The 10,831-nt window shown below is 33.9% G+C and overlaps 1 long non-coding RNA gene across 1 annotated transcript; it reads right to left on the bottom strand.

Annotated features, from left to right (window-relative positions):
• Positions 1–266: 266 nt before the first annotated feature.
• Positions 267–9,485, bottom strand: LOC139858628 (uncharacterized). Its single transcript, XR_011763014.1, has 3 exons — positions 8,019–9,485; positions 409–537; positions 267–344 (listed from the first exon to the last, which is right to left on the bottom strand). It is a non-coding gene; the product is annotated as an uncharacterized lncRNA (long non-coding RNA).
• Between the last annotated feature and the right edge of the window lie 1,346 nt (positions 9,486–10,831).

The raw sequence follows: 10,831 nt of genomic DNA, 5'->3' as shown, positions 1-10,831 counted from the left end.
TATATGTCCTAGTATAGTACATATAGTATTGAAGGAGTGTGGATCATGAATATATGTATATTTATTATAAATCATATAATCTTGGATACTCACTTTGTTATATATGTGATAACATTTTTTATGGGATACTTTTAACACTAAATTTAGTATTAACTAGATTGGCGGCCCTCGCTTTGCGGCGGGTTTCTGAACGACCATGAAGTTAACATTTTAAGTAATTATATATTACGAATGAATTTGAAAGAACATCAAGTTAAGAGTATGTATTGGAATAATCTACGGTAATCGTAATTGTAGATAAGGTAGGTACAACGCAAACTGGTTGTAGTAAACTGATATTGTATCTGCAAAATAATATTTTTATTAGCTTGTTTATTTGTAACAATTTTTTTGTTGGTGGGTTCTTACCTTGGAAGGTTTCCGTGTTTGAGCTAATGTTGTTGTATTTGTTGCTATCTATCTGCCGTATAATATTGCATTGATTATTTTCCCTGTTTCGTATGGTCTTAAATCACTGGCGGTGTTACTTGGCTCAGCCTGCAGCAATTAACAATAGTCATTATCATTATAATGAATAAAGTGTTATAATATATAAATATATATATATATAAATGGATAGTCAATTATTGATACACAAAAGTAATATTATTGTATTACCTAAACTTGTGATATTTTTGCTATAAATAGCCATGAATGCAAGCATTAAACTTGCACCATTTCTCACACTTACAAAGTGTTTCTTTCTTTCTCTCCATTATCATCTTTGTTCTTACACTTCATTATTAGTATTCTAAATCAAGAATCAAATCACTAAAGGTAGTTATAAGCCTACTGAATTATAACATCAAGAATCAAACCACTAAAGGTAGTTATAAGCCTACTGAATTATAACACGTTATCAGCACGATAATCTTAATACTAATTATGGTTGGCTCTGCCACCTAAATGATATATGGTCGGTTATACCACCTGAATAATATATGATCGACACTGTCGTCTAATTATCATTTATGTTACTAACATTTATATTTCAATTATCTAACATTTATATGGCCGACACTGTCGCCTAATTATCATTTATGTTACTAACATTTATATTTCTATTATCTAACATTTATATGGCCGACACTGTCGCCTAATTATCATTTATGTTTACTAATATTTATATTTATGTTATATAACATTTATTAATGATTACTTACATATGGTCGACACTGTCACCTACTTATCATTTATGTTATATTAAATTTATGTTTAATGTTTATATACTTATGAATATAAAGTGACTATAATTTATCATGTTGTTTGTTTTAATAGAAAATGTCGAATCTGGAAAAGCTTAAATTTACTCCTTTAGAATCAACTGGAAACAACTACATGCCATGGGTTATAAAAGTAAAAATGCATCTTAAATCAATGGGCATTCTTGAAGCCATAAATGAAAACAACAATTGTTCTGAAAAAGAACAAGCAACGGCATGTTGCTTTATTCATCAACATATTGATGAATGCTTACAAAATAATTATGTGACTGTAGAAGATCCCCATGTTTTATGGGAAGGTCTCAAAAGCAGATTCAATAATCAAAGAGAAATTTTACTTCCAGCTGCTATGGAACAATGGAGAACATTAAGGTTCCAAGACTTTAAGAAAGTAAATGAATATAGCTCAGCTCTGTATAATACATGTTCACAACTTAAATTCTGTGGACATGAAATAAGTGATGCGGACATGATGGAGAAAACTTTCTCCACAATGAATGCTGCAAACATCACAGTGCAAAGAAATTTGAGAATGCTAAAGTTCAAAACATATCCTGAACTTAATTCATATCTCTTAGTTGCAGAGCAAAATGATGAGCTATTAATGAAAAATCAGCAATCCCGTCCTACTGGTACACTTGCAATCCCTGAAGCAAATACTGCAAATAATTATAAACAGGGACAAGGACGCGGGCAAGGTCGTGGTTATAATAACCATCACCATCATCATGCCAAAAGCCATAACTATGGTAGAAACCATCCTTATGGTAATGGTAATGGGCGAGGACGTGGTCGTGGTCGTGGCCGTGGTGGTCAAAGAAATAATAATCCACGAAAATATAAATATCAACCACAAAACAAGCCCACTAAACAAGATGTTGAAGAAAATTCTTCTAAAAATTCTGAAGAATCTTGCTACAGATGTGGTAGAATGGGCCACTGGGCTAATACTTGCCGAACATCTAAACATCTTGTTAAGATGTATCAGGATTCGCTGAAAGATAAAGAAAAGGAAGTAAACTTTGTGGATAACGTCGATCCAACAGTCACTGAGAAACCATCTGATTTATATGAAGATTTCTTGAATGTTTAAGTTGTGTGTCTTTCGAAAAATAAACGATTTAATATCGTCTGTCTTTGTCATTATGTTTGCTAAATGTTTCAGTACTATCTATTTGCATGTAAAATATTGTGTAATATTAATGTACTCACTATTTATTTCTTATATATGAAGTTCAATATGAATTTTGCTGGAATACAACATCAATCAAGTGGTGGAGATCTCTGTATAGCAGACAGTGGAACTACACATACTATACTTAAATCCGAGAAATATTTTATTGATCTAAAACCAACGGAAGGAACTATACATACAATATCAGGACCTGCTAACTTGATAAAAGGGATAGGAAAGGCAAATTTCATACTACCAAATGGTACAAAATTTTTAATAAATGATGCCTTATTTTCTCCCAAGTCAAGCAGAAATTTATTGAGTTTCTCCGACATATACCTTAACGGGTATGATTATCAGTCAGTGACAACAAAAAATGAGAAATATTTAAGTATCACTGACAAGAGTCATGTGGTTGAAAAACTGCCAAGACTTAGTTCTGGATTACATTATACACATATAAATGTACCAGAAATACATATGGTAGTTAACGAAAAATATATTGATCCTGGTGTATTCAGTTTATGGCATAACAGATTAGGCCATCCAGGATCAACAATGATGAAAAGGATTATTGAATGTACTCATGGACATCCACTAAAGGATAGAAAAATCCATCATGATACAATGGTTCCATGTACATCTTGCTCTCTTGGAAAATTGATAACTAGACCCTCACCACTTAAGGTTGAGAAAGAATCACCAATGTTTCTTGAAAGAATTCAAGGTGATATATGTGGACCAATTCATCCACCATGTGGACCATTTAGATATTTCATGGTTCTAATAGACGCATCTAGCAGATGGTCTCATGTTTGTCTGTTATCAAGCCGTAATGTGGAATTTGCAAAATTTCTTGCCCAAATTATTAAATTGAGAGCTCATTTTCCTGATTACACCATTAAAAGGGTGAGACTTGATAATGCTGGTGAATTTACATCTCAAGCATTTAATGACTATTGCATGTCTATAGGAATTGTTGTTGAACATTCTGTTGCTCATGTGCATACACAAAATGGTTTAGCCGAGTCATTGATTAAACGTTTACAGTTAATTGCTAGACCATTGATAATGAGAACAAAACTCCCTGTATCTATATGGGGTCATGCAATTTTACATGCTGCTGCATTGATTCGCATCAGACCAAGTGCAAGTCATAAATATTCCCCCCTACAACTTGCTTTTGGTCAAGAGCCAAATATTTCCCATCTTAGAACATTTGGTTGTGCAGTGTATGTTCCAATCGCGACACCACAACGTACAAAAATGGGTCCTCAAAGGAGGTTGGGAATATATGTTGGATATGAAACATCTTCAATATTAAGGTATATTGAACCTATGACAGGTGACGTTTTTACAGCACGTTTTGCTGATTGTCATTTTAATGAAACATTGTTCCCTAGATTAGGGGGAGAAATGAAAAATAAAGAAAATGATGTTTCATGGTGTGAACCTCAATTAAAGTATCTTGATCCTCGCACAAAAGAATGCGAGACAGAAGTTCAAAAGATAATGCATATACAAGAACTTGCAAATCAATTGCCTGATGCATTTACAGATACAAAAACGGTGACAAAATCATATATACCAGCAGTAAATACTCCAGCTCGAATTGAAATTCCAAAAGCTGGCAATAACGTCACTCATGAATCTTTGCCACGTCAGAAACGTGGAAGACCAATTGGTTCAAAGGATAAAAATCCTCGAAAAAGAAAATCAGCTGATAATGAAGTAAAAGAAAGTGTTCAAGAAGAACCACAAATCAGTATTCCTACTGCAGAGGAGATTGATGATGTCAATACAGAAATTGCAATCAATTATGCATATTCAAAAATATTATGGAACCGAAATGAAATGAAAAATCTTGATGAGAAATTTTCATTTAATGTTGCATATGACATCATGAATAATGATGATGATCCAGAACCAACATCTATGGTTGAATGTCAAAATAGACATGATTGGGCTCAATGGAAAGAAGCAATACGAGCTGAATTAGAATCACTCAATAAAAGAAAAGTTTTCGGATCCATCATTCTCACTCCTAAAGATGTGAAACCTGTAGGATACAGATGGATTTTTGTCCGAAAAAGAAATGAGAAAAATGAAGTTACAAGGTATAAAGCTAGACTTGTAGCTCAAGGTTTTTCTCAAAGACCGGGAATTGATTATGAAGAAACTTATTCCCCTGTTATGGATGCAATTACTTTTAGGTACTTAATCAGCCTGGCAGTTTCTAAAAATTTAGAAATGCATCTCATGGATGTTGTGACTGCTTACCTATATGGATCACTTGATAGTGATATATATATGAAGATACCTGAAGGATTTAAGGTACCAGAAGCATCAAATGCAAAACCCAAAGAAATGTATTCGATTAAATTACAAAGATCTTTATATGGGTTAAAACAATCGGGACGTATGTGGTATAACCGATTAAGTGATTACTTGATAAGCAAAGGGTATACAAATAACCTTACTTGCCCTTGTGTTTTCATTAAGAAAACAACATCCGGATATGTGATCATAGCTGTTTATGTTGATGATCTTAACATCATAGGTACAAATAAAGAGATCTATGAAGCCATTCAACTTCTAAAGAAAGAATTTGAAATGAAAGATCTCGGAAAAACCAAGTATTGCCTTGGTTTACAAATTGAGCATATGCCTAATGGTTTACTTGTACATCAAACAACATATACTGAAAAGATTTTGAAACGTTTCAATATGGACAAGGCAAAACCATTAAGTACTCCTATGGTTGTTAGATCACTCAATGTTGAAACTGATCCATTTCGTCCATGTGAAGATCATGAAGATATTCTTGGACCAGAAGTACCATATCTTAGTGCAATTGGAGCTCTTATGTATCTTACAAATTGTACAAGACCTGACATTTCTTTTGCAGTTAATTTGTTGGCAAGGTTCAGCTCTGCTCCTACCAAAAGACACTGGAATGGGATCAAACACATATTTCGATACCTTCGAGGAACTACTGATTTAGGATTATTTTATTCTAACGAATCAAAACAAGATTTGGTTGGTTATGCTGATGCAGGTTATTTATCTGATCCACATAAAGCTAAATCTCAAACTGGATATGTATTCCTAAATGGAGGTACTGCAATATCATGGCGTTCTCAAAAACAAACACTTGTTGCTACATCATCAAATCATGCCGAAGTGATTGCATTACATGAAGCTACTCGGGAATGTTTTTGGTTGAGATCAATGACACAAATCATTACTGATTCTTATGGACTAGAACGCGATAAAAGTCCAACAATTATCTATGAAGATAATGCAGCTTGCATAGCACAGATGAAAGAAGGGTATATCAAAAGTGACCGAACCAAACACATACCTCCTAGATTCTTCTCATACACTCAAAATCTCATTAAGGACAACGAGATTGAAATGAGATATGTTCAATCCAGCAAAAACTCTGCTGATCTTTTCACGAAAGCACTTCCAACTGCTATTTTCAGAACACACGTTCATAACATTGGCATGAGACATGTTCAAAAGATGTAACAACCGAAGCGATGTCTACTTGAGGGGGAGTCAACTCCATGCTGCACTCTTTTTCCCTTAGCTAAAGTTTTTCCCACTGGGTTTTCTTTAGCAAGGTTTTTAACGAGGCAGTAACTTACAGTTGATTTTCAACAAACAAAATTGCTATCCAAGGGGGAGTGTTATAATATATAAATATATATATATAAATGGATAGTCAATTATTGATACACAAAAGTAATATTATTGTATTACCTAAACTTGTGATATTTTTGCTATAAATAGCCATGAATGCAAGCATTAAACTTGCACCATTTCTCACACTTACAAAGTGTTTCTTTCTTTCTCTCCATTATCATCTTTGTTCTTACACTTCATTATTAGTATTCTAAATCAAGAATCAAATCACTAAAGGTAGTTATAAGCCTACTGAATTATAACATCAAGAATCAAACCACTAAAGGTAGTTATAAGCCTACTGAATTATAACATAAAGTATATAATCACCATAGTGCCTTGTGTAGAATCTGCAACAAATATAAATAATATATATGACAGCCTCAAATAATTGTGTAGTTTTCTATTGTATACGAATGTCTAAGAGCAGTTAGTATATAAGAGAATGTTGTGGTCAAGACCTTAAACATTTCGACATTTTGAAGAAAATCTTTATAAACTATGTAAACATACATTTATGTCAATCAATGGTGGAACTGTAGCAGCATCATCATGAGGCAAAAAACCAATATGAGCTGTATTTCAACACTGAGGTAACTAACATAACTTCAATGATCAGCAAAAACATTAACAAACTGCCTAAACTACTTTTATTTATTAATTTAATCATTGAGCTCTGTCTGTAAATGTGATCGGAATTTCTTATATATCAAAAAAATGTTTACATAAACCGATAGATATATATTCTAAAAAACGGTAAACAAACTAATAGTTGATACTATTATAAGACCCCTCAACATATACAAACTAATAGTTGATACTATTATAAGACCCCTCAACATATCAATTTGTCATTCTAGAAATGCTAATGGTTCAACGCCTTATGTTGGTGATTTTAGTGTCATCCAACGTACATTTTAGTTAGTTGCAATTTACTTGAATGCAGGTGTTAGCTAGCTATACTTACCAACGGGTTCGGAGAGTGTGGAGTACACGCCCGTAAGAGTTGGCTACTAACTGTCGCGTAAAATGCGGGGGTCAAGGGGGCTGCGCCCCCTTGCGGGGTCCAAGGGGCAGCGCCCCTGGCGGGGTCCAAGGGGCAGCGCCCCTGGCTGGGGTCCTGCTCCCAGGTGAGCGGGCAGGGGTCGAGGGTCAGCGCCCCTCGCGGGGCTCGGGGCAGCGCCCCGAAACCTCAACAGAAATTGCACTATTCGTTAACTAGAAAAGTTGCGTTCGAATAAGTGTCAGCGAACAGGTATGCCTTTTGGTATAACCGATTTTCCCGCCAAAACTGAAAGGTTACACCCTTTCGGTTTAACTGTTTTCCTATAAACAGTTTATGAACGTCTTTGTTCATTAATTCTGCATTCATAAAAACCAACAGAAACACACATATTCTCTAACAATTTGATCAGTGATTTCGTTGCCCAAAACACTGATTGCGTTCTTGTTTGATCCCTGTAAAGATTTCGTGCAACCGTGGCAATCGTAGGGTCGAAATACTTTATAGAGATAGTGATTACACGATTCAAGAACGAATCCGGCAGTCAATTCATACCCGATTTCTAACACCTTAGCCTGCTCATTCAAACGTGAATGGTAACTGTATAATGGCTATACATTTAATAATTGCCCATAACAATTCCTAGGATACATATAATTATATCCACCCGTTACAACAGTAACAGACCATCAGTTAATTTTCTGAAAATTAATGATATGAAGAAACAATCATGATACAACAGACCATCGGTTAACTTTCAGAAAAATGATGATATGAAGAAACAATCATACATGGACAGTAACCTTTTGTTTTATCATTCATACCAGTTTTCAAATGAAATAAACAAAAATTTATTTTTCGGATCTAGAAAAGAGAGAAAACAACATACCTCCAATATTTACAACCTCTAAAACCAAACCACTTTTGCTGAGCTACCAACCTGCATCACACTTGACATCATATGATCTCACCTAATACAACATTTAAAACAGTTTTGTCAATAATTGTACCAACAAACAATTATGAAAATCGAATATCAATCAATGGATAAAACAAAGTTATAAATCAGACCAGGAACGACAATTGCAACGTTACACAACTGGATTACTGGAGGTTGAACCAACAGACTCACTCACTCAGAGAAGTGACACTGACAGGACCAAGATCACTTGAGGTAACTTCCACAGTAACAAAAAAAAAAGCAACAGCACTTGCAGGCTGATTAAATTCATTCACGCACATAATTCCTAACTTATTACGGCGGTGTAACGAATACCTATTGGCTGGCAACAACACCGGACTAATAAAACTTGAATTAACAGTCACGAACATTACAATATTGGTACCATTTCTTTGTTTTTGTCTCGTTGTCATTATACTATCAAAGTGTATTGTCTCATAACAAATGATATAAAATGGAAATATAACAGCACATCCAACAAAGTAAAGCACATAAGACAATTTAACACAAAACAAACAGATAAATTATATAAAGAAAATAGTCGGGACAACATCAATTTAACACGAATAAAAAAACATAAACAACATGATACATTACCTCCTGCAACAAAGAGTAGGCACCATTGGTTCGTTATTCAGCTAAAAACGAAAACACAACCTGATAAGAACTAACACAAAGCAATTTATAAGTATTCCTATACATCATCACTTTCAAATTTCCAAGTTAAAACACCAAACAGTAACATCATTACAAAAAGACTAAAGAACCTGCCTACTTTTTACCATAGCTTATCAAGTATAAACAACAAAATTAGCAACTAAACAAACCTTGAAATGGAGTTAGAAATGGTAATAAGAACTGCAAATTCGAACTTTAAGCAACACGAACAATACCCAAATCAACCTGCAATATGAAAACTACACCCCAGATCTACATAAACTCTAAAGAAGGAACTGAAAACATGAGAATGGTTACCTCGAAACATAGAGTTTAATGAAATTTGATAATGGTTACACCCCAATTAAGAACAGATTATGTGTTTAAAAGTAATACATTTACTGAATTATGTAGGAGAAAGTGATGTGAGCAATTATTGCTTGCCTGTGATAATTTGTTTTTAAAGCTCCACAACACCAGAGTTATCCAAATCAATTATTCAGCTCATGGCATCAGGTGCCTTAATATGTGGTCCAAGAAAGTAGTCCCTGAATCGATGAAGCCTGCATAATAACCAATACATATAAGCACATACAAAAACAAATCTTTAGAAATCAAAGAACCAAATTCATCTACCTGTAATAAAATTTGAAAACAAAATAAATTAATAACATAAGTCTTAAACCTCCCATCGATCCAAACATGCCAATCAAACCAACACTTCTTTACAAAAACGCAAAAGTTAAAAAAAAAAAAAAAAAAAAAAAACCCCAAGTCAAAAACCATTACTAAAAGCTGAACCTATTTATAGAATCAACAACTTATGAAAAGGCTTAGATGATGAGATGTAAGTTTTTATACTCAACAACTTATGAAAACCCTTACTGCATGATCTCAATCATATAACTCAATTACATAACACATAAATGAATAAAATGAAACTTACATTTTGGGAAGTCAGCTTTAGCAACAAATTTTTCAATAGTACCATAAACCAAATTACTATCAATCAAAAACTTCAAATAACCATTTATGTGGGATTCACTTATACAAAACCTTATATAAATACCTGCATCACAACATGTAAGTCAAACCTTATAAGAGCTCTGAAAGTCTAAAAGAAAATTTCTCTACTACCACGAAATAATTCAGTAACAATTAACAAACGAAAAAATTACTTTTAAACGTGAATAACAATATTTTTATCCTCATAAAAATAATCAACCCAATTGCTATTAGTTTTCTCTAATCAAATATATGGCAATGGAAAAATAGTTAACACAAATCAAATGCCATACTTTTACAAAAAGATAAGAAAAAAGGATTACAAAGATTAGCCACTAAATAAATAAATAAAAGTTTGTTCATGGGTTACATCAAACACTTTGAATGCTCAAGCCAATCTGAAAATTTACCCCACATTTGATATCGTATGAGAATCAAACACAACCTACATCACAACAATACACACCAAACAGGTACACGCAAATGTATACCGGGAAAAAAAGAAACAATTTTGTAATGACCAAAATTAATCTGAAAAAAAACGATGTCGAGTAGCACAAAAAAGGACACAGCAAAAAATACCGAAAAGGAGGAATGAATGTTCACATGAATTTAATAAGGAAAAAAAAACCTCGAATTGCTTACCAACTACGGAGAACCGATAGACGATCAAGCACTTTGAAGATGAGGTTACGCCCAATTGGCCAATCGCTTCCATTCCAAAAACCAACAAACCCTAAAAAGAAGCAATTGAAGTTATCAAAGAACCCATTGAATTTGTTGATGAAGATGAGGATCCCGTATGATGGTGATGATGACGGATCTACGTGAAGCGGAGCTGTGTAACATGAACTGAGATGAGAAAGATGGTGATAAGGATGAGGAAGATGGTATGTCTCCGGTGCCTCCGTTGGGGATAAAATTCTTTCCTGTAGCACAACCACCTACCATTTGAGATGTAGAAAGAGAAAGAGCGTGTGTGAGAGGTAGAGGTAAAAAATATTGAGCAAGGGAGGAAGATGATGGTGTTTGTGATGGTGCTATGCGTATGTTTTGTGAGAGGTTGAGGGAGAGGAATA

The sequence above is a fragment of the Rutidosis leptorrhynchoides genome, chromosome 7, assembly GCF_046630445.1.
Source record: "Rutidosis leptorrhynchoides isolate AG116_Rl617_1_P2 chromosome 7, CSIRO_AGI_Rlap_v1, whole genome shotgun sequence".
NCBI lineage: Eukaryota > Viridiplantae > Streptophyta > Magnoliopsida > Asterales > Asteraceae > Rutidosis > Rutidosis leptorrhynchoides.
Note: the sequence above shows the minus strand (reverse complement) of the source record. Positions and strands in the feature narration are given on the sequence as shown.